The sequence below is a fragment of the Panthera leo genome, chromosome D2, assembly GCF_018350215.1.
Source record: "Panthera leo isolate Ple1 chromosome D2, P.leo_Ple1_pat1.1, whole genome shotgun sequence".
NCBI classification, from domain to species: domain Eukaryota; kingdom Metazoa; phylum Chordata; class Mammalia; order Carnivora; family Felidae; genus Panthera; species Panthera leo.
In genome coordinates this window covers 15,643,503-15,667,873 of record NC_056689.1, presented here as the reverse complement: position 1 = coordinate 15,667,873, position 24,371 = coordinate 15,643,503, and the positions used below count along the sequence as shown (strand labels likewise).

Here is a 24,371-nt window from a genome sequence, read left to right as displayed (position 1 = left end):
CATTTTCTTTTAAGGTTTATGTATTTATTTGGGGAGAGAGGGATGGGAGGAGGGGCACAGAGAGAAAGGAAGAGAGGGAGTCCCAAGCAGGCTCTGCACTGTCATCCCAGAGCCTGATGCCGGGCTCAAATTCATGAACCAGGAGATCACAACCTGAGCCGAAGTCAGACACTTAACTGACTGAGCCATGCAGGTGCCCCTAAATCTTCAACCCGTGTGTCTAGTTCACATCCTCCCTATGGAGCATATTTGACAGGGAAAGTTGGAGAAAGCCTAAGCACCCTGGGGTCCCACAGGTAGTACAGAAGGAACAGGATGGCACAGGTTGGGCAGGAAAGATAGAGTTTTGGCCTCCTTCCCAAAGATAATAAGGACCTTAGGTATGAGGACTTCCTTTTATTCAGACAAACGTACCAACAACTTCCATATCCAGATAAATTCTGGGCCTTGCCAAGGAGACACCTTAAGTGGTTCTCCAGTTAACTTCAACATGCTGGCCTTTTCAAAAACTTAATTGGAAACTCCTCATGTGGAATGGACATTAAAACCCATGTTATATGCTTTTGACCATTGGTAATAAAGGTAGACGCCGACCTTGGGTTAAAGATGTGCAAAGTAATGTAGGTGGTAAACATGGGCCCTGGTGCTGCTTATCCAGCACGGGGCACCCGAGTTACAGCAGGAGGAGCTAAGACACTGTGGTCAGTGCTGGAATGGATAGTAATCAAAGGTTAAAAAAAATACTAAAATGGCATAGCGGGAAGTTGGCAATCCATCCTGCCTGGAGTCATCTGAGATTTTAGGAGTTTTCGAAACATGCAAAAATGCTTTGAATGTTAGCAGCGATTTTCTTTTTCTTTTTCTTTGAGGGAGTGGGTTTTGCAAAGCACAAATGGGATTCTTGGGCACATGGGGATGGGAAGAAAATAGTTAAGGAGAAAATCAAGGAGGGTAAATGGTTTTTCCCTTTACTTTCAGGGGGAATCAATTTACCAAAGAATAGCAGGTGGCTGCCTCAGCACCGTGATGAAAATCATTTCTGCAGTTCTAGGGACACGTCTCAATGCCAAAGGCACCTAGAGAATTGGGCCTCAGTGTGGGCAGGAGGCTCCTGTCATAGCGGAGATAAGTTCAATCAAAATTTTATAAATCAATGTAATTCACTGCTGAAGTTTCTTACCAATGTTAGAGGAAATTCCATGTGTTTTACTCAAGAAAATACCTAACAATCTGCACCCCCATGGAGTCCAGCCCTCCTCTTCCAGAGCCTTCTTTCCTTCTATTTTTTTTTTTTTCCTATTTTCCAGTTCTGCTCTTGGAGAGCTTACCTCAGTTCTACACTTGGGGGGGTCAATGGCTGGGCTGAGAAGAGTTGCCCTTTCTCCTGCTGTGACAAGTCACACAAGTCACACACATAAGGGTCCCCAGGGAGGCAGGCACCAGTGACTTCTGTCTAGCGTACCATTTTCCGTAGAAGACTTCAGTGACCAGCTAGCCCGGTGAGTCTTAACATCTGTGGGCTACCTGGAAGCGGTGTTTGGGGGAATATACAACCTACACACCCTACTTTTGCAAGGAAGAACATAGAAAACTCATCTTTTTTCTACTTCTTTGAAACTAAGGTATGAGTGCGAGACTCGGGCTTCGCCGGCCAGACCCACTTGCCTAAGGCTTTATTTGGACGGTAGAGAAGGGATGCATTCTAGATCCATCTTGTTACTGCATACAGAGGCAGAGTCGTCCCCTCTTGAGGGTGGGGTTGCTTGTGAGGTCATGACGCTTGGGCGGGAGTAGTATCAGTGGTATCAGCGAATCAAGTTAACTCATTACTGAAGTTTCTCACCAAGTATCAAAGGAGATTTCATTCATTTTACTAATTCTATCTCACACAGATTGGAAGGCCAACTGAAAAGCTGTCTTTCCTCTCTCAGAGTGCTGCCCCCAATTCTCTTTCCATCCATCCAGTTAGCACGGACTTTTCTTCTTATACCCGCCACACTCCATGAGACTCTAATCCATTTCTTCCACCATAGCGCTGCCATTTTCAATGCGAGTCAAGTCAAGCCTGTCTGGGTTCCTTTCCATTCTCCCCTCCCTTAGTGACCCAAGTCTATGATAAACATGTACAGAAAAAGCGTCCTATATAATCTTAGCAAGACCATGAACCCAAATTAAGAAGGTCTGATCTAATCCGACCAAGGGGCATAGAGGTTCGTAAATTTCCCAAATTTATGATACGTGGGTCAAAAACTGGTCCAGAGTTAGGGGTTTGGACGGTCAGTCTGGCACCCTCTTCCATGTCGCACTGCTCTGCAGCAGCCCCGGGTGGCCTGGGTGCCTTGGAGTTCTCCATGCAACCATGGACCAGACCTAGGTGTGCTTGGCTTCCAGAGGCAGATCGGGTTGGAAACTCTCAGGGAGGTAGGGCCATGCGCAATTGTGTGTGTAATCTAAAGAATTATATATATTGTAGTTTGGCGAACACCGTGAGTGCTGAGTGCTGAGTACTATCCATAGAATAACTACAATGAACTTTTCTCTGGTAGAGTCCAATTTACCACGACCTGAAAGTACTTGCAGAGGAAAAGTCCTCAAAAGTCTCAATAAAATCGTCCAGGAGTCTCCAGCACCTGCTCCTTCTCTTCAGTTCCCACGTTTTAGACCCTCATTGCCTCTCCGTGGACTATTGGAATGCCCCCCTAACACGTCTGTTGCTTCCCAGTTTCCCCACACATTGTACACACAGCCACCAGAATAAGCTTTGTAAAAGTTGGATCATGTCACTGCTCACCGAGAAATCTTTTAGTCCACTAAAGGACGCTTATGGTTTTTAACCCCCTTGAACACTTGTCCCAACCTAGATGACCGGACATTTCTGCCCCTTCCCCCTATTATACATTCTGTGAAATTGCTAAAAATGTTCAGACTTAACATTCTGAACCCACAACTACTTTACAAAAAAGGATGTGATTTCTGGGTGTTTATGGTATGCATATAAATATATTCAGAAAGAGGGGCGCCTGGGTGGCTCAGTCAGTTGAGTGTCCAACTCTCGATTTCAGCTCAGGTCATGATCTCACGGTTCATGAGTTTGAGCCCCTCATTGGGCTCTGCGCTGACAGCGCGGAGCCTGCTTAGGATTCTCTCTCTCCCTCTCCCTCTCTCTCTCTCTCTCTCTCTCTGCCCCTCCCCCCCTCAAAATAAATAAACAAATGATTTTTTTTTAATTCAGAAAGAACAGAAGATAACTTCCATGTTTTTCTCATTGACATATTCCATGTGTCTAAAACAGGACCGGGCACTTAGGAGATGTTTAATAAATATTTATCGTAGAATGAAATATGGGCAGGGCTGGTTGTGTAAAAGGGATTACTGAATGGTTGTAGCAACTGGAGGCTGTATGGAAATATACAGATAAAGTATCCAGTCCTACGTGCATATGTCTGGTTGGCTGACCTCAAAGGTAATACAACCTTACTTTGGAAGCCTCAATCATTTCTTTTCAAAGACCCAGAGAAGTCAGAAGGCAGTATTCATTCATCCACTCATTCATTCATTCAACGTATTCAGCTCTGGCTACAGAAATGGTACGAAATTTTATGCCTCTCCATTTGAGAAAAAAATCAGGGTAAGCCCTATTTTCAGTACAGAAAAGGCCGCGCAAATACCTTTAAAATAATTGGTAAAAGTAGCTTCTGGGACGCACATACCTCTTTAGACTGCATACTAAATTCAGTGGCTTCAGTGAAAGGAACCGAAGACCCAGGGGTTAATGTCATACCCCAGATGTCCAGTGAGCCCCGACATCAGATACAGTCAAATTAACAACATCCATAATTTTCAAAATTTTTACCTAAAGCTCTATCCTATTTGCCATTAAGAGATAGACCTCAGACAGTCTGAAAACTAGTGAGGGGCATAGAATGCTCTCAGAATCAGAGCTGGAACACGAGTTGCTTCCACTAATTATGTAAGACTTGCTTCCAGTGGGGAAAACTGGATAACCACATGCAAAAGAATGAAACTGGACCCTTACCTTATACCACACACAAATATTAACTCAATATGGATTAAAAACTTAAGTGTAAGACCCGCAACTATAAAGTTTCTAGAGGAAAACAGGGAAAAATCTTTATGGCATTGGCCTTGGCAATGATTTCCTGGGTATCATGCCAAAACCACAGGCAACAAAAACAAAAACAAGCAAGTGGGACTACATCAAACTGAAAAGCTTCCGCACAGCCAAGGAAACAGTCGCAGACTGAAAAGGCAACCAAGGAGTGGGAGAAAATATTTGCAAACTGTGTATCTGATAAGGAGTTAATATCCAAAATATACAAAAAGTCGTACAACTGAATAGTAAAAAATCTAACAAACCAATAAAAAAAAAAATATGAGCTAAGGACTTGAATAGACATTTCTCCAAAGAAGACACACAAGTGGCCAACAGGTATATGAACAAAAACAAAAACAAAAAACAAAGCTCAACGTCACTCATCCTTAGGGAAATGCAAATCAAGTCGAAACCACAATGAGATATCACCACACACCTATTAGGGCGGCTACTATCAGCAAAAGACAAGACCATAAGTACTGGTGAGGATGTGAAGAAATTAGAACCCTCATGCACTGTTGGTGGGAAAGCAAAATGGTGCAGCCACCATGGAAAACAATACTGAAGTTCCTCAAAATGGTAGAAACAGAACTGCCATATGATCTAGCAATGTCACCTCTGGATGCTCACCCAAAAGAATTGAAATCGGGGTCTCAAAGAGGTATTAGCACTCCCATGTTTATTGCAGTATTATTCACAGTAGCCAACAGGTGGAAACAACCAGAATGTTCATCGAAAGATGAGTGGATAGGCAAAATGGGTAAATACATGTACTGGAATATCATTTAGCCATGAGAGAGAAGGTAATTCTGCCACAAGTGACAATGGGGATGGGGCTTGAGGACACGATGCTAAGTGAAATAAGCCAGTCTCAGAAAGACAAATATTGTATGATTCCACTTATATGATGTATTTCAATAGTTGACTTCACAGAATCAAAGAATGGAATGGTGATTGCCAAGAGGCAATCCTTCCTTTTCTGGAAGGAAAGACAATTGAGGGCACAAAGTTTTGAACTCTAGAGCGGATACTAGTAATATTCATTTAAAATTTGTTAGGAGGGTAAAAAAATAAACAGTTTTAAAAATTAGCTAATGCTTTTAAAGCTCCTCTTAAAATATTATTTATTTATTTATTTATTTTTAAATTTACATCCGAGTTAATTAGCATATAGTGCAACAACGATTTCAGGAGTAGATTCCTTAATGCCCCTTACCCATTTAGCCCATTCCCCCTCCCGCAACCCCTCCAGTAACCCTCTGTTTGTTCTATACCTATTAAAATAATTGTTAAAAAAAGGAGGGGCACCTGGGTGGCCCAGTTGGTTGAGCATCTGACTCTTGATTTTGGCTCAGGTCATGATTTCATGTTTCGTAGGCTCCTGGGGTTGAACTCCTGCTTGGGATTCTCTCTATCTCTCTCTCTCTCTGCCCCTTCCCTGCTCATTCTCCCCCCACCCAAATAAATAAATAAACATTTTTAAAAATTAAAAAAAAATCAAACTCTTCTTCCCTATTCTTCTCTTGGCTGCCAGGAAGTTCAGAGTCAATGCCTACACTGGTTGCCTCCTCTTAGTTCTAGATTTCTGGGATTCCCATTCTCCCCACCCCGTTACTCAGAGCTGAACCCACACACGTCACTTAAATAGTTTTATTGTACTTGCGCTTTTAACAGTTTTGGAAATGGGCAGGGCATAACCGGAAAATAAATGACTTCTTCCAGAAGCATAACAGCGAGGACGGCGTTAGAGCTGGCTCCCTGTTTACCAAATTTGTGGCTCTGCAGGAACATACGATAAATGAACAGACACAAAACATTTCTTCTGAGCTTTGGCCCCGGGTCAGGGACAGAAAGGCGATGGTGTTAATTACAATAGAGAAGCTCAGGGAAAGAGCAGGTTGAAGGACACTGGAGAATTTAGTTTAGGAAGTGTTGAGCTTGAGGGGCAGGCCGTCCAGGGTGAGATGTCTACCAGCGTGTAGAAATTGCCTATGAGCTCTGTGTGCCTCAGCGTTCTCATCCGTAAAACGGGATCCTAATAGGACCTCTCTCATGGGGTTATTGAGAAGGCCAGATAAGACAATGTAAGTAAAGTGTTTGTCACGGTGCTTGGTTCATTGGCAGTACTAAGCATAAGCTAACAGAAATCACTGCGGGGCTAGAGTGGATCCCTTTCTCCTGTCTATTTCCTACTCAGTGGGTCTTGTTAATTTCCCCATAATGTATCTTTCTGTGTCTCTTTCTCCCTTTCCACTCATCTCCCGCTTACTCAGACCCTCTTTTCCAACTTCAGAAAACATATCTTGGTCCCTCCACCTCCCCCATACCCGGCGCTGCCAGATGCCCTTCCTAGAGCACAGTGAGGACCCCTCCTCTCCACTGGCGCTCGTGACCTTCAGTAGCTCCCACTCACCACTGTAGAAAGTCAGAGCCACCCTGGTGCTCTAGGCCTACCTTTATCTGCTTTTGCAAACTGATAGTCGAATGCCCATGATTTCTATCCTCACCCAGACCAGGCTCTGCTGGCAACAGCTACAGCAGTCTATTGTTCACCCATAACTCATTCATTCATTCATTCATTCATGGTATGTGAAGCCACCCTGAGCTCTGGAGCCCCACAGGCTCTGCTCTTTTCTAGCTCCGTGACCCCGTGCAGGTTACTCAGGCCCTCAAGCATCAGTTTTCTTATCTTTAAAGACGAGGGAAGTAATGCCCTACGAGTATTTTGACGAGAATATAAATAAGCTAAGTGAAGGGATCTGGCACACAGAAAGAGCTTACTAAACAAGTCTTTCCCTTCCTAAGTAGCTTGCCTGTCACATGTCCCGTCCCACACCTGCTGGGAACCCACGAGCCTTCCCCCTCCATCCCGCATGAAGGAGAGGGCAGCGTCACATCCAGACAGCTGAGGTGACATGACACTCTGGTCCCAGTGTTGCCCCAGGGGGCTGGCCTTTCTCCTGCGGGGGTGACAGAGCCCCGAGTTGGCAACTGCCTCCCCAAGAAGCACGGGTAGGTGTGACGAGCTCAGAGGGTCTGAACTTGATGGCCCGAAGAAGTTGGGGTCCGGTCCCCTCATTTTGAAAAAGGAAAAAGCACGTAGTTTATCCTGGTCATGCAGCGAACAAGGGCCGTACTTCTCGCGTGCCAAATCCAGCCCTCATCTGTATCGCCAGCTGCCTTTCTCCTGATAAAGGGTTTGCTCACGTAAGCTGCTTCAAGAAAGACTATGACCTGTGGATGTTTGAGTCCCTGCCACCCAGAGCAGTGGCCGAGCATACAGTAGGTGCTAGATAAATGTGTGGTGAATGAAGGCATGAAGGAATGGGACGCCCGTCCCAGTGGACTAGGCCCTCCAGGGCTTCCTAAAGGCCCCTTCTGAGGAATTTCCTGTTGTGCCGGTAACAGAGTGCTCGGTAGGCTTCTATCAGTTCCGTGAACTGGGATGAACAGGCCGCCACGGCGTGTCATCAGACCTCCACGCAAGGTCGTCCGAGCTCCACTGAAACCCGCCACTGGGAGCACCCGCCGGGTAGCCCCCAAATCGGACACTCTTCTCGTGATGCCTGATGGGCAGCTTACTTGGAAAAGGGCTTCTGACAGGAGATGTTCGACAAGAGAGAAAGCTTCTTCTTGGCAGAGACCCGCCTCTAATCGCAGGGCACAGCTAGTCACTGTCGGCTGCCTCTTCCAGGACCCCACGGTGGCAGCCAGATGTCCCAGCCATATGCTGATTTTCCTGGCTTTCCTTTATTAACGAACCTCAGAGACACGAAGTATCTGGGTGGCCTCGTTGCTTAGGCTGCTTGATGATAATGTCTCTTAGCTGGGACAGGACCGAAACGCATTTCTAAATGGGATACAAGCCATCAGGAAAAGCTGACCCCAGAGACACAGAACATTGCTCTTGGCTGGCAAGCCCAGTGCGGGCTCTGGGGGCCCGTGTCCTGTTCTGATCCCGACTTCCTTCCTTAGGAAGCCTGATGTTGCCATTTGATAACCTGTCCCGGGGAGCGTCATTAGAACCTGGGCTTACTGACGATGTTCTGTTCTCCCTGAACACACACACTCAGTCAAAGTCACCTCAACTAAGGCAGAACAAAGAGGAAACTGCAGCTCGGAGGTCCCAGGCTCCCCTGGGTGGGTGGAGGGGCACCGTTCCTGAGTCAGCGCTGGCTAGAAGGTCTGCTGTGACGCTGGTCCTCGTCAACCCCACGCTTCGTTCAGGGCTGTGACTCAGCTCGGTAGCAGCAGCAATGACTCAAAGACAACATTAGCCGAACTCTGATTATCGCCAACTTCCCCTGCCCATGTCCAGAGCCCCATGCACTCGGCACTAATATGCTGAGTGCTGCGGGGGGCCAGCGTCTGTCCCAAAGCTGGCGGCGTGCCGTATTTTGAGGGGCACTAGGAACGTCTTTCCTCCCTGTCTGATGTCGTAAGCCCGAAAGCCCTTTATTACAACTCCCTCTTTCGATTCTTCTCTGCCCTCTTGTCAGACTAAATATCAATAGAAGGTTATCCTGTGGAGTGACTAGTATTTTTGGTGGGGTCCATCGTTCATAACTTTCCTACATGGCTATCTGGATGGTTCTACCAGGCCTCCCATCCTTAATTTCCCTCAGGACCAGCCCTTCGTGTCCTTAAAAATAGCATTCCATTTTTGAAATGATTCAGCATCCACGTGTCAAGGTCATTCACTGCACGACAGGGACAGCTTCTTCCGGAGAAGACTCACTTGGGAGGAGGCATTTGGGGTTGCTCGGCTCATAAGAGGAGAGGCCTGACCTCTGAGAGGGTCGTCCCCTCCGCAGAGACTGGGTTCTGCTCTGTCCTTTCACCGTTTTCACTCAGAGGCATATCCAGATTGTCCCTAGAGCAGAGGGGGACTGAGCCCAGTGTGTTACTCACCGATCCCTGAATACACAGGCGGTCTCCAGGCCTTCGGCCTTTCCTCTCCTCACTCTGCCTTCGCCCTGTCGCTTCCCTGTGGCACCTTCAAGGTGCCGTAGAGGCAGGGAGGAATGCAGCCAGGTCCTTAAAGTTAAGACCAAACCAGGAACTCCAAGCAAGCCATCAGAATTATGCCAGGCTGTCTTCTCTCTTTGTCCACTCAGCCTGCTACGTGCTCGTCCCCTGGGCCTCATCGGTCCCGAGCAGCTTGTAGTTTGGGATCCAGTTCCGCGATTTCAAGTTTGTTACCTCCCTCCCCAGCTCTCTTTTTTCCATTTCGGTGCCTGAGGATTGTCACCGGAGCCCCCTTTGTCTGTCGGGCTGGTTTGGTCAGTCACGAGTGATGTCCTTCTTCTAACCCCAGTCCTACGCTAGAGGCCGGTAAAGCAACACCTTCTTCCTTCGTATCTTAAAATTCCACCCAATGTTCAAAGACGAACTCAGCTTCCACAGGTGAAATAATCTCTCTGTTCTCCATACCAGTAATTTATTTGTATTTCTCTTGTGTTATTTACTCACCCCCCCCCCCCGCAGAACAACATAAGTGCCTCCATATAATTTATTTCTCGATTTGGTTCTCTTCAAGAGCAAACTTTTATCTCTTTGTTTTTCCCTCCAGCAGCCTTTACTATGCATGAGATTGAGAGGCTGCCTAGGAAAATGCCCATCGAGTTGCAGCAAAGTGGTCCAATGAGCAGGAAATTAAGAGACATACTCTAATTGTCTTACTTTACGGAAGTCTCTAACTTGTGGTGAGCTGACTGTAAGTGAAAAAGCTCTACTTTCAGTGAAGCGAGAATCAGAAGTACTAAGCTTCATACCCCAACTCTTCCTGTTCCAATGGGAAGCATATCTGGGTTTTGCTTTTCTCATCTTCATCAGAGCCTGGAACAGTGTGTGAGCATGCACAGGTTACCTGTGTTCACTGTTTTGCAATATATGCTGGTGATCGAAGTGTCTCTAAATCTTTGGGCAAGAGCACCCAAAAGCACATCATCTTGGAGGCTTACAGTCTTTTGTTAAAATGTTTTTAATATTTTATTTATTTGGGAGAGAGAGAGAGAGATGGAGCACAAGTCGGGGAGAGGCAGAGAGAGAGGGAAACATAAAATCCAAAGCAAGCTTCAGGCTCTGGGCTGTCAGCACAGAGCCCGACACAGGGCTCGACCTGACGCACTGCAAGATCATGACCTGAGCCGAAGTCAGATGCTTAACCGACTGAGCCGCGCAGGCGTCCTGCTGGAGGCTTCTAGTCTTGAGTCAGGAATCTGTATCATCCTGCATTTCTCCTTTTGGATGTAAATGAACGTTAATCAATGTAATGGAAATTATTACCTTTTGGATTGCAGGCTATCATGTGTCTCTACAGGCTGAGATCAACGGAGAAAAACTATTGCTCTGGGGTGGGGTCCTACGCATCCCATCCACAGACCAGACCCAAAAAGGGTTGTTTTTATGTGTTATTTCTATATCTTCTACCAGAAATCATGCAGGTTTTATGTTCCATCGGCTCCCAGAAGTGGCAGTTAATTTTGCTAGAAGTAGCGATGAGTTTTTGTCTCCCACGGAGTTGAAGGCAAAAGATTCTAGAATGCTAGTAAATGTATTACTATTTTAAGTAGCTCCCATGCATTAACCGTCATCACTAGACTGATGAGTAACTTTTGTGCAAAATTTCCCAACTTGCGAAAAGACTCTGTGGTCAAGTAAGTTCAGGAAATGCTACATAGCCATTCCTCGCCCTTGAAAAATCACAGTGAAGGAAGCTTAACTATGTGTGTTAAGTTTAGATAAAAGACTGAAAATTCCCAAGGAAAAGAAACTGAGTTTATTTCACTTAATCTGGTATTTTTCCAAGCTTGGTTAGCACAGATAATGCATTATGATCTCAGGGAACTGGTTCCTCTTAGTACATATGTTGGATATGTTGCCCGAGTGAATATCCTCTTGGTAGTTTACAGAACTCCATACCTCTCTCTTCGGTAGGCAAGGCGTGTTTGTTACTACAGTAGAAGATAATAGCTCATGACAGATAAGCCTCCTAAGAGCAGACAAATCCATTGGTTCATATTTGGGCTTTTTCTCAACTTCAAAAGGCCCAAGCCATAAGCAGCACTTACTCAATCTGCTTCCAATTTGCACATTCTAAACACAATCTGGCTCTCAGGTAAAGGGATGATTAAAAAAAAAAAAAATCTTTTTTTTTCCACAGAAATCTGCCTTTTATAAATGTCTTCAATTCTCTGGCTCCAGATAAATCAGAAATACCCCAAGAATAACTGTCTTTCGAGAAGTTTGGCTTTTTCATTACGGTCTCTAAGAAAACATCCTAAGATTTGACTCCCGAGTTGACGGAGATTCAAGTTGGTTTCATTCCATCTATTCAGTCCTAATTCCAACACGGAAAAAGAAAATTAGGGAGAATGGAGATATTCTGAATAACATCTGGGGAGCAGAGAAAGAAAGGAAGGATTGGATTTAACTGTGCCGTCGAGGAATTGATGACCTAGCAAAAGCGAATCATGACTGTTGGTCATGTCTACTCATGGTCAAATGGGACAGGACAGGAGAACAGCCCAAGTCCGGCCGGGTCTGTGCCTCGAAGCACCATGGGGGAATGGGAGGAGCTTATTCGCAGCCCGCCTTTTCTTCTGACAGCCCTTTACATCTGGTAACTTGCAGTTCCTCCCATGATATCACCCCCATCCAATTACCCTCATCCTCTCTCATTTCTCTTCCCCTTTTTAATCAAGACCAGCTCTCAGGAAAAGTGCTTTCAAACGACGGTTCACATACCTGCTGAAACGGAGGACTTTATGCTTCCCAGGAGTCTTTGTGAATCGGTGTGAAATAGCATCTCCCAGGACTTCCTTGCTGGCCCAGCGTAGCCCCATCTCAGCTGTTTACAGTGAGCGTCCAGATATCTTCCGATGACCCGCCTCCCCTTCAGTGATAGCTTTTCATATGATTTATCCTGTCCTACATTTTTCCTATGTGGCAGGCACCGTATTGAGTGTCCTGTTTTTGAATTCTGCCAATAACCGATGAGGTCGAGCAGTAGGTCCATTTTAAAACGGGGGACAGTCAGAGTTAATTCCCAACTGTCGGAGGGCACAGCTGGCGTCTGCACTGAGGGAGGTTCCGTCAAACTCCAAACGTGCTTTCGACGGCTCTGTAGACACTCGCAAGGAGCCCAGCCCCGCAAGGCTGTCGGTACTTCTGACCTAGCAGCTGGAGCAGGTGGTGGGTGCACCCTGGGGCTTACCGAACCCGCTCAGCCACCCACACAGGTCAGCCTCTCGGACCCTCTTCGTCCAGGGTCCTCTAAGCATACGGGATCACTGTCAACCCCTGCCATCGGGTCTCTGGAATCCGGGGCGAGGGATCATAGCTTGGCACTCCACTCTGGAATCTTCTTCCTGGTCTCCTCTCCCGGGATGCTACCCTGGCTCTCAAGCACCTGTTTCCTGACACTGTTAGCCCTTCTCTTCCTCCTGAGCCCTTCTTTTCCTCATGTTCACCCTTGGCTAGGGGGAGGTAACAGGAAAATCTAGTTTTCATAGAGGCTGTCTCCGTATTTCCTCAAATCACATCATACAGGGGTATACGTGTGAGTGTATATACGTACATAAATTTATATTCACACATTCAAATCTCTATGTGACTGTCCATGCATGTGTGCACATTCACATACACACACACACACAATATATAGACCACCCAATGGTTGATGAACAAAACTGTCCTGGCCATTCTATTACCCTGAGCAGTGTTCAAGTGATACTTCCTGGAGCCTGGGGAGTTGCCGGCTAATATTAACACTGTGAATGTCACATTATTCTTTGTCGTCAACAATGTGCAACAGACTTCTTAAATTTTGGTAAATATTTATTTACTTTTGAGAGAGAAAGAGAGAGACAGAGACAGAGACAAAGCGACAGAGTGTGAGCAGGGGAGGGGCGAAAAGAGAGGGAGATACAGAATCCGAAGCAGGCTCCAGGCCCCAAGCTGTCAGCACAGAGCCCGATGCGGGGCTCGAACTCACAGACAGCGAGATCATGACCTGAGCCGAAGTCGGACGCTCAACTGACTGAGCCACCCAGGCGCCCCAGCAATGTGCAACAGACTTCTGAATGGTTAAGTAACTGGATGAAAACTTTTACAAAACTTTTGGTGACTACAGTCACTGTGAAGAAGTAGATCCCACCACAGCAGCACTCAACAAATTCAGGATCCAATAGATACTTCTAGAACACCGAGCACATAACAGTCACCAGGACAGGCACTGGGGATGCAAAGTTGAAAAGACGTGGTTCCTAGCCTCAGCAAGCTGACCTCCATAAGAAGACAGACGAGCACAACATTGCCACGTAATCAGAATATCGGTCCCATGTCTGAGGGTCCCAGTGAGGGCAGTGGGCACAGAGAGGACTATTCATTTACTCGTGAGGTGAAATTGTTTTTGTTTTTGTTTTTGTTTTGTCTTTTTATAATTTGCAAACGTTTGGTTTCCCAAACTAGATTTGAAACCCTGGAAGAGAAAAGAAATTCAGCATTCTGTGTTCTCCTGCTCCCTGCATTAGCGTTCACACGGTCACCTACCTAGAGCCAAGCGCTAAGTCCTAAGGCAGGCTACTTCCGTGTTGCATAAGGAACAATATTGAGTCGCCTCCCAAAGGTGCTTTAAGGACAAGCTAGTAGAAATGAGGCCAAAGTGTTTTGTCAGTAAAAGTTTAAGACGGCTGCAGAAATACTTTGCCACACACTAGTGAAGGAGAAAAGGGCAAGGTTTCTAGAACAGCTTTCAGATCACGGCGACACTCTTGGGTTTGAGAAAGTAGGAAAACCCACCGTCAGGCACTGGCCACAGCACCCAGGGACCAAGGAGTCACGAAGCGAATCCTGGAGAAACCAGGACCCCGGAAGGACGCCCTGCCCCTGGCTGGAGAAGGTTGGGGAAACACTGGCTTTCACTGCAGGCATTTTGGAGAACGAATCGAGGGGTCAGGACGCCTGGACAGAGCTTTGCTTACAGCACCCTTAGGTGGGGAGGGGAGTTCTTTTGTCCAGCCAGCACTCACCTGGCTCCCAAAAGGCAAATGGAGACTCAAAGATATGACCATCCAAGGTGGTTTGGGGTGCGTGACCAGTCCCGCTTGGCAGTCACCCTCCCCAAATTAAGGTTCCACTTCCGCTAATCCCCACACGAGCCCACAGCACGTTGTTCCAGAACCCTGATTGAAGCCGCCTGCCTTGGGCGGATTGTTGAATAGTGTCGACTAACAGGGAGCTGATGTCACTGGCATAAAGCAGACCACAGCTCTGAACCCCGAAAACCCATTCCGGCATCTGCTCTTAAAACACTGTTTCATTGTTTTCATGAATATCTTAATGAATGCATAAGTAATAATCCATGAAAAGTAGAGGCCTGTACGTCATATTTGTGAAAGGGTATCATTTAACCTCGTGGATTCTATGAACATGCTCAGAATTCTTTAAATTATACAACAGAAGAGTTGTGTCATTTCCTGTGACTCAGAATTGCTGTCCTTTCTTTGACGGCCCATCACTTGCTTTTAACCTCGCTATCTTGCAATTTTCTATTCGCCTGCATTTATCTTCCACAAGATTGAATTTCTTGAAGGCAGAAAACGTCTCTTGTTCAGTACCTTGTTCTCACCTTGGCACACACAAGTGGGTGCTGAAGTGTTGGTCGAATGCACGAGTAAATGTTTAGTCTGCTTACACGATAGGGTAGGGTCTTGGGCTTGTAATAGGATTCTCAGCCAAGCCAGGACGGCTTTTGGCTGCAACTGTTTTTCACGCGAGGGAGCTCTTGCCCTCCTGTGTTGTGCTCACGCTCATGGAGCCATGGAGGTTCCCGAGAACAGAAGTGCTTCCCATGCGTGGCTTCTCTTTGTACGCTGGGCGATGAATTTGTGAACTGATGTAAATTCCAGTCTTCTCATCTCCTTCTTCTCTTCTCTTCTTATCTCCTCATAAAGGATAAGGGAAGCTGTGGTCCTGTCTTGCAGAATGAGAGGAGAAAAGCAAACTGCTTCCTCCCCTCCCCACCCTTTCCCCCCTCCCCCCCGCCCCCTTACCCCCCTCCCCCCACCCCCGCCCCCCAGCCTTGCGCCTTGCGCCATCAACTTTGGGCTAAGTCCAGTGCCGCCTAGCTGGGTCCCAAGCTCTTTCTTCTGGAAACTCAGCTAAGGAAGCCTGGGGCTCACATGAAGCGTCTAAGAGTCCTGTACACGTGCTACGTTATTTGCAGTTAGGTCCTGGCTCTCCAAGCTGGCACACGAAGAGACAGAGCTCCTGTTCCTTATGGCGCAAGAGCACTTTGGAGAGCAGAAAGCCAGGCGTGCAAAGGACAAGCCTTGCATGCGTGAGTGCCGTGGACCTCCGAGAGCTGAACGCAGACTATTTTGTGTGTCCGTTTCCAGTTTGCCAAAGGTTCTCCTTCCCTCTTTTCTGAGTGGATGGAATCCCCCAAAGCCCTCCCTCTGCTCACGGCTTCACCTTTGGAAAGGGTCTAGCTTGCCGTTTCAAATGAGAAAGGAGACTGGGCTTCCTCTAACCCCCACCCCCACCCAACCCCGAAAATGAAGCACATCATTCTTCAGCCTCAAAATACCTCTGTCAAGTGAGAATGACATGGGAATGGCTTGAACAAGATCCAGAGACAGGTTTTCGGACACTGCCACCCGCTAAGAACTATGGTACCTTGAAGGATCATAAGTTCAAAATAGTCAGCTTTACAGGCTCATTCCATCAGTATATCTGAGTGGGGAAACACAAGAACTAGTCACATTAGAACTGTGCCCAACACGTTTTTTTCCAGACGTTTTTTAGTTGGCGGTGGTACAATTAGGGGGAAGTTTGGAGCTACGGGAGGAAGGGAAGAAAGCCTTTGGTGATTCAGCAAATTTTTCATGTTTCTTACTTAGAACCTATATTAGTCGGGCTAGGATTGTGCAGGCTGCTGTAATGACTAATCCCCAGATCTCAGGGGTTCAAAGCCACAGAAGTCGATTTCTACTTCTACTACATGTCCAGCACCGAATAGCAGGGGCTTCTGTTCTTCGTAATTGCTAAGGGACCCAGGCTGATGGGGGCTCCATCATTTCGTGACCACCAGCTTCACGCAGAGTTTCAGAGTTGACTGGGGCAAGGTCACTTCTGCTCATATGCCTTCAGCCACAGCAAGTCACATGGCCACAGCCAGCTTCAAGGGAGGTGGGGTTATGCACCCAGAGGCGAGCCCTGGGTGGGACTTGATCCCCAAATCCTGTCTCAGGCATCCTTTTCTATCTTGAGCCAAATTTAAAATAGTCATGTGGCACAGAAAGAATTGAAAACAAGTGTAGACTTTTTTTAACTCTGATCTGGAATTGAGTGACCATGTCTATAATTGACAGTTAAAAATGTCTCCACAGAGGACTCAGGTCTCGGATCTGCGGAAAGAATACGTTTGGGAAGAATCTATTGACGCGGTGCCTCCAATCAGTCAGGAATATACTCTATGAGAAGGCACATGGGTGATAGACCAGCTTACGGGGCCGGTAAAAATGAAAATGTTCCAGCTTGAGTTGTCTCGGGAAGCTGTGCGTGCAAGGTTCACGCCGCCAGATGCGGAGTTTCTGAAGAAGATTTTTTTTGGTGTGAAAAACTCGTGTTAGGTTTACTTTGTTAACCTTAGTTCGTAAGATTGCACACATGTTGGTCACTTTCAGACCACCAGCGAATCCCTTGAAAACGTCACGCTGTGGCGTTCCCTCGGGCAGCACGTCCTTTGAAAACGGTACAGAGAAAGTTTGCATGGCCCCTGCGTAAGGATGACAGGACGACTCCAGAAGCTTTTTTCCGGTGGGGGAAGACGAAGAACAGTCTACGGGCTGGAGAGTTGTGTTGGTTGCACAACACCGGAGATGTACTCGATGCCATTGCTGTAATAGTTAACGGGGTAAATTTTATGTATGTATTAGCCCACTAAAAATATCATGTTACACTATAATATTTTGGACATAGTAGGTTAAATAAAATGTATTATTAGCATTTGAAAAAAATTAGGGGGCTCATTAAACACAGCTGGGGCAGACATCTGCACGACAAAAGGCCATTAATAACTGGCCATTAATTACAACACTTCATTTCGAGCATCCAATGCATGACAAGTACAGATCTAATAATTGCAGACGTAGTAGCTTATGCCTTACGAGGACACGGATGGAGTTATTCTTCTCTCCAGTTTTACAGATGAAGAAACAAACCCTTAAAGAAGATGACTGGTCCAAGGTCGCGTGGCTGACAGGGACAGGGCCAGGATCAAACCCAGGCTGGCTGGCTGGCCCCAGGTCTTTGTTGTCACCCAGTCCCCAGCGGGGACTGCCCGCGGAAGCAGCAAGTTGAGGCAACCATGAGTCCATAGGCCCGGGCTAGCACAGGGGGGCTGGTGCCCTAAGACCTGCGTCTCCCTGAGCCCTGCTTGGTGACCAGGGCAGGCATCCCAGCCACGTCCTCAGGAATGGGGGACAGACAGTGCTCAAGCCCAGGCCAAAAAGATGTAAAAATTCTGTTTCATTGTTCGCTTCTTCGCTGGAGGAATTGGTCCGTCCACAGCTACACGTCAGCGAACGCAGACTGCCCTTCTGCAGGGGAGTTCCTGGCACATCCAAAGGTGGGGGCTTTAGGACCCACTCCTCACACCCAGAGGTGGAGTTGGCAAGCAGCCTGTGGGGCAAGAGTCCCATCACGGGCTAGGGAGTGAGTCTAGCCAGGGTACAAGAGCCATTGGGTTGCTCAGTTTGTTGATGGTCACGAGCTACACCTTGACCCTAGGCTGACAGCGGTGATGGAAGGGAAGGCTTTGGTTAGCCCAAGTCCCATCGGGAGGGTTGGGGCTGAGAGGACTCACACCCACCCTCACCTGTCCCCTCCCTCCCCCAGCCCCTCCCTCCCTGTGCCCATCCACACCCTTTCGCTCATCCAGCCCCTCCCTCCCTTTGCCCACCCACACCCCTTCCCTCATCCAGACCCTTCCTTCCTACGCCCACCCTCCCCCAGCAAACCCCTCCCTCCCTGTGCCTACCCACGCCCCCTTCCTTGCCCACCCTCTCCCCATTGCCAACCTACAATCCTCAAGTCCCTGAGTTTAGAGTTCTGAGCCAGCTCAGGTGGACGGTTGGATGCCATCTGATGAACACTCACCCTTTCTTGGACAGCCACCTCTGCTGCTGCCTCTCCCCTACCAGCCCATGTGCAGACCCCTTCCCCCCCCACCCCCAGCAAATACCTTCACTTCATCTCACAGAAGCTTGGAGGCACGGGAACTGCGACACACCTCTGCAGGTGCGAAGATGAGGTCACAAACCTTTAAACTAAGTTGCGGCAATAATGGAAGAGATAGAAGGCGTTTATGTACAAATACTATTCCTTTTCACAGCACAGACATGCTTCTTTCTGTTATCGCTTCTAATTTAAAAGTGTTCAGGGAGCTTCTGAAGGCCACAGACTATAAGGAAGAGCTAGACTGGTTTTATTTTCCTTCGGAAATTGTCTGTCCTCTTGTCTGTCAGCCTAGCTGACTGTCAGCTCAGCTGACTGTCAGCTCCGTGAGGACCGAAGCAGTGGCTTTTATCTTTGATTTTCGTCCCTGTTCCTTGACTTACCCAGGCACGCTCCTCTGTGAGCCGTTCCCCGGGTCACTCTTGCTTTCAGAACTTTGCCTTTCAAGGCTGACTTCCTCAACCACTGAGGCCACATTTGCTCCCCTACCCCCAACCCCCATCCCTATCTCTGTCGTTCCTGCTCTTTTTCCTGACACATACTATAATCACGTATTTGTTTGTTATCCTTCTTTTCCTGCTAAAACATTAGCACCTTGAGGGCACAGACTTCGGTTTTGTTCACTGCTATAACCCCAGTGCCTAGAATAAGGACTGTTGAACGAATGAATGAATGAATGAATGAAGGGCGAATGAATGAATGAATGAATGGTTATAAGAATTACCCATCCCGAACAATCCATGTACTTAGACATTTCCATTCCTATCTTCTCCACTGAACTGCCGACCTGATACATCACCTCACTTGGCTGTCTAAGAAGGATGACCAAAGAGCATGGCCCCAGAACCTGCCCTTGGCGTTTCTCTCCCCCACAGATGTAACTCAGTAAAAGGTACCATCAGGCACCCAGACACTCAAGAAAAATCTGGGCATCATCCTTAATTACATTCCCTCCCTTACACTCACATCCAATCCATTGGCACAACCTGCTAGCTTTACCTCCAAGACAAATCTCTGCTGTGTTAGCTTCTCTCCACGTCCCTGTACTTTCTAACCCAAGCCACACTACCAGAATTTCTCGCTTAGATTAGACACAGGCTTCTAACTGTTCTCTCTACACTCATGTCCTTCTATGACCCCTACCTTCTAAGGCAGACCAAATGATCTTTTACAAATGCAGAGCAAATCGTGTCACTTCCCTGCAGAAAATCCCTCCATGGCATGATCTACCACAGCATTCAGACCAGGATTCAGGCTCCTTACCTTGGCCACCCGGGTCCCACACCATAGGCTCTGCCTCTCACCTCGCCTGCTATCACGTTCCTATTGAATACCTTCCTGTCCCTACGTTCCACCCACATCTTTCTAGAGCAACTTAAGCTCATTCTTGCCTGTGGACCCTTGCTCCTCTCTCTCCCTTCGGGTGTTCCCGAAGCTGGCTTCCTTCCCACGGTGTCTCACTGTGACCACGGCCTCCTTGGTGGTACCCGATCTGACCTCCCCTGTCGCCGTTCTGAACCACAATATCCCCACCCCGGTTACTCTCTCTCGAATCATCCTATCCTACATTTCTTTGTTTCCTAACACTTGTCGCTATCTGAAATCACCCCACGTAAATTTGTTTGCTTGTTTATTTTCTGTCTCCCATACCCTACCATCCTGCCCTAGATAGTGTGTAAATTCACCTCCATGCCAGCATGAACCTTGGCTGTATAGTTTATAGTTCGCCACTGTATTCCTAGTGCCTAGAACAATGCCAGGCTCCGAGCAGATGGTCAAGAATGTGAATATACAGCCAAGAGTGACAGAGAGATCTGGAGTTCATGGGAGAGAAACCCAGGGGCTAGCAGAATACCTTCACTTGGGAAGACTGAAGTAGACATCAGGAGACTCCATCATGAAGGAGCTGGGGTTTAGACAGGTGCCCAGATAGGTACCAGGCTAGAATTTCAGGGACATAGTGACCGGACAGGAAAACCTGACCTTGAGGGAGTGGGGAACCAAAGTAGAAGTAGGATGAGCCAGACATCTAACTGACTAATGGCCAGCAAAGCCCATCCCCCTTCCAGGAATCCTTACCTACAACCTGACCTAGGCCCAGTGGCTGCAGATGCGATGACAAGTAAGCATCAATAAAGCGGCTACCAGTGTCCGAAGAACGGAGATGTAAAAGTTCTTTACATTCCCGAAAGACTGACGAACACCTTGTATCTCCCCGGCTGGCTTTATGGTTTCTCATTTTCTTCTCCTGAATTGAAAGATGTCCTGTTCTCATCCTCCCAGGCCATTTGTGCTCAGCTAAGTTCCCAGTCCCGTGTCTTCCATTGCCACCCATGTCTTGGCATAACGCACAGAAGAGTCACCATGTACTAACATAGCCTTATGAGTAGACAGTTTGCTCCTTAAAGAGGCCCAGTGAAATCGGGACTAAATAGTACCATCTAGCCGCTTAGTGAATGAATGTGACTACATAATCTCATATGAGGAGCAAACAGAGATTAATTTAAAGGAGTCTTGTGTGACCTGTCCATGGTGACCAAACGTTTTTTTTTTGGGGGGGTGTAAACAATCCTGTTGCTGGGTTTAAGTCTCCAAAATAGTCAGCAGGCAAAAGGTTCTCGTCTGTTTAATAACAGTCCTGGATCTGTCAGTTCGGCTGCCAACCCCAATTTGTAAGGTCTCTTCTGTAAAGCTTGCACAATTGTACTTGTTTTCTGACGACTGTGGGCTGGCTAATGGCTGCTAATAGATCAGCTGCCCAGTGACTCAGCAAGGCTTTAACAGAGCATATTCCTTCCTCCCTGAATCTGCTGCAGGAAAATGGGTAACTTTCTTTGTCAGTTTGCTCCTTTGGGCCCCTGCTGAGAACTCACAAAAGAATGCCTTGGATGTAGCATCCCATCTTCAAAGGACCCACTCCTGCCTTTTGAAACAATCCAGTTGGACCTTGAGGGCATTATGCTAAGTGAAATAAGTCGGGAAGAGAAAGGCATATAGTGGAATCTAGAAAAGTCGAGCTCATAGAGATATAGAGTAGAATGGTGGCTGCCAGGGGTTTGGGGTGTGGGGGGGGAGTGGGGAGATGTTGGCCCAAAGGTACAAACTTTTACCTAGAAGATAAACAAATTCTGGGAATCTAAAATTTTAACATAGTGACTGTAATTAACAATACGGGGGTCACGTGGGTGGCTCAGTCCATTAAGCGGCGGACTTCTGGCTCAGGTCATGATCTCTTGGTCCGAGCCCAGTGTTGGGCTCTGTGCTGACAGCTCGGAGCCTGGACCTTGCTTCGGATTCTGTGTCTCCCTCTCTCTCTCTGCTCCTCCCTGCTCGCACTCTGTCTCTCTGTTTCATAAATAAACATTAAAAAAAAATTTTTTTAAAGGATACTGTATTATGTACTTGAAAGTTGTCAAGGTCTTAAATGGTCTCACCACACATGCAAAATGATAATTATATGAGAAGATAGAGATGGTAATTAACATTATTGTGGTGATCATCTTGCAATATCTACACATGTATCAAAATCATCATGTCCGCTTTAAACTTAGATATGTTTCTATGTGTATATAAACTGCACTCCACTTTGTCAACTATTTGAGATCAAGAGGAAGAGTAAAAGATTTTTTTTTAATTTTTCCTCACTTTAGAATGTTCACACTTGGATTTGGGCTGGTGAACTTGAAAGTCTCCTCTTTCTTCCGTGTAAAACGTGCTATCGTTTAGCGGAGACTACAGGTAAGAGACAGAGAAGCTGGCCAGGCGTGGGTGAGTCAGGGTTGAGGGTTTACTACGGAGGCACAGTAGGCCGGCAGTGATTAGAAAATCAGGAACAACTAAACAATCAGCTGGCCCTGTGGAACCTTCACGATGTGACGGCCACTTGGCAAGGCACGTGTGTTCCTCTCAAAGAGAAGAACTCAGCTTTGCATGTACGACTATAGATTGGCAAAAGGTTACTCACATGGGCTTTCCTATCACTCATGAGATGCTTCACCTAATAAAAGGTCCCTTGAAACAACGTCACATCATTTGAAGGGGTGATTCACCTCCTATGTTTCTCAGGATCTGGCTGGAACAGAGGGCGTGAGGCAGGGATCAAGGTCGGCCTGCAGAACCGGAGGACGGGAAGCAGGAAGGGAAGCTGAAAACCCAACCAATCTCAGGTGCACAAGCTTCAGAATCACAGACCCAGAGCTGCACAAACCAAATGTGGCATCACAGGTGCCAGCCAAGCCCGCCAGCCAAGTCAGAGGTCCTGGGACAGGCTGCTTTGGAACCAGCAAGGGCCTCCTGTTTCTTCCTCCTTCTCCATAACCCTTATTTTTATGTGGCCCAATATTCCGAATACAGGCTGCGTATTTGTTTTCCAAGGGCAAGGGTGTGTCTTTAGATTTTTTTACCTTCATAGGTACAGTCCAGACCTGGACGTATTAATGCTTTTCGTTAAGGGGAGCCTTGAAATATTGAACCATAGCTTTAGGTTCTGGGAAGAAAATCTCACCATTTCCCCTCCTCCGTTTGGGACGACGCTGTGGGTGCTGTTATTTGGGTGCCCCCCTCTCAATGAGGGTACGGATGCCCTCCCAGTTATCCCAGTACTAACCATCACCCCATCCCTAATCTTACCACGCAAGAAATATTGGAACAAGTGATTTCTAATGAAATAAGAGTATTTCAAACCTTCAGACTTGCTCAGGGGTAACAAGTTCCTCGTGTTACATTCTGATGTGCTGTTACTCCGAAGAAGCTCAGAGATGTTTTGTGGGCTTGCAGAGCTGGCACGGAAACCCACTAACTCTGACTCCAGTGGCTTGTCTTGGAGCTCCATGGATCGTACGTCGTGCAAATGGGCGTGTGTCGCTAGATGAGAGCCAGCAGGGTGTGCGTTCCATTGTATGAGGATCACAGACTCTGGAAAGCCATCTCCCTGTCTTGCTTTTCACCTTGCTGACTTCCTCCCGAACACCCTCTCCCTCCTCCTGTGTTCGCAACTTTGCTCATCATCTCCCCTAGCCCTGAAGGCTCTCTTCACCCTTCTTCATTGACTTCAAGGCTTACGTTGAGCGCCTGCAGCTCTCCAAAGCCTTTCCCCGCTTCCCCGGCCCCAGAGGACCTCGCTCACCTCCACCCTGGCCACCTGCCATCTCCCCCACTTATCCAGGGCTTTAAAAATGTCCCTGGTGCTGTTAGATGAATTCCAAAGGATTTTTGTGTCTTCCCATTGTGACATACACCGCTTACAAGCAGGGATTGTGCCTTAAACGGTGGATTAATGAATTGCATTTGTTTTATTAATTATTTATTTCTTAAGTAATTTATTGCTCTCAATCTACAAAAGATTTGGGATAGCTCACAGAAATGAATATAATCGAGGAAGGTAAAATTTACAGATTAAGTAGTCCAAGTGAGGGAGAAAAACCACAAGAAGGGGGACATTTCACATCCCACCCACCCCACACAGTATCGAACCCTGGACCCTCACAAATACTCTGTTGCTACTAAGGATCCGTGAAAGACAAGGCATCATAAAACTATTGGTCTGTCCCATTTGCATATCATTTTATAAGTTTTAAAGGTGCTCCCATTTATTATGTCATTGGGGTTAATGCATTCTCAGGAATATATTTGTGAACTTTGCTCTACGGACAAGGAAATCAAGACTCAGAGATGTGAAGTGACTTGGCCAGGTTCACTAGCTGGCAAGTGGCAAGCCTGCATTTGAAACCAAATTTTCCTGATTCAAAATTCAGTGCCTCATCGGCCGGAAGAGCAAACCTTATATAGAGGATGAGATGTGGAGAATGAGAGCATTACTGGAAACTGAGGGGATATCGACAAGCCAGGAAGGAAGGAAAGAAGGAAGGAAGGAAGAAGGGAGGGAAGGAGAGAGGGAGGGAGGCAGAGAGAGAGGGAGAGAGGAATCAGTTGTAGGCAAGGAACAAATGGAGATACCTTATAATCTTCCAGAATCAAGTGTTTACATAGGAATGTAATGACCCTTAGAGGGGAT

At 47.1% G+C, this 24,371-nt stretch overlaps 1 pseudogene; it reads left to right on the top strand.

Moving 5' to 3' along the window:
* Nucleotides 1–16,843: 16,843 nt before the first annotated feature.
* LOC122202898 lies at nucleotides 16,844–16,936 on the top strand (annotated as a pseudogene).
* The last annotated feature ends 7,435 nt before the right edge of the window (nucleotides 16,937–24,371 follow it).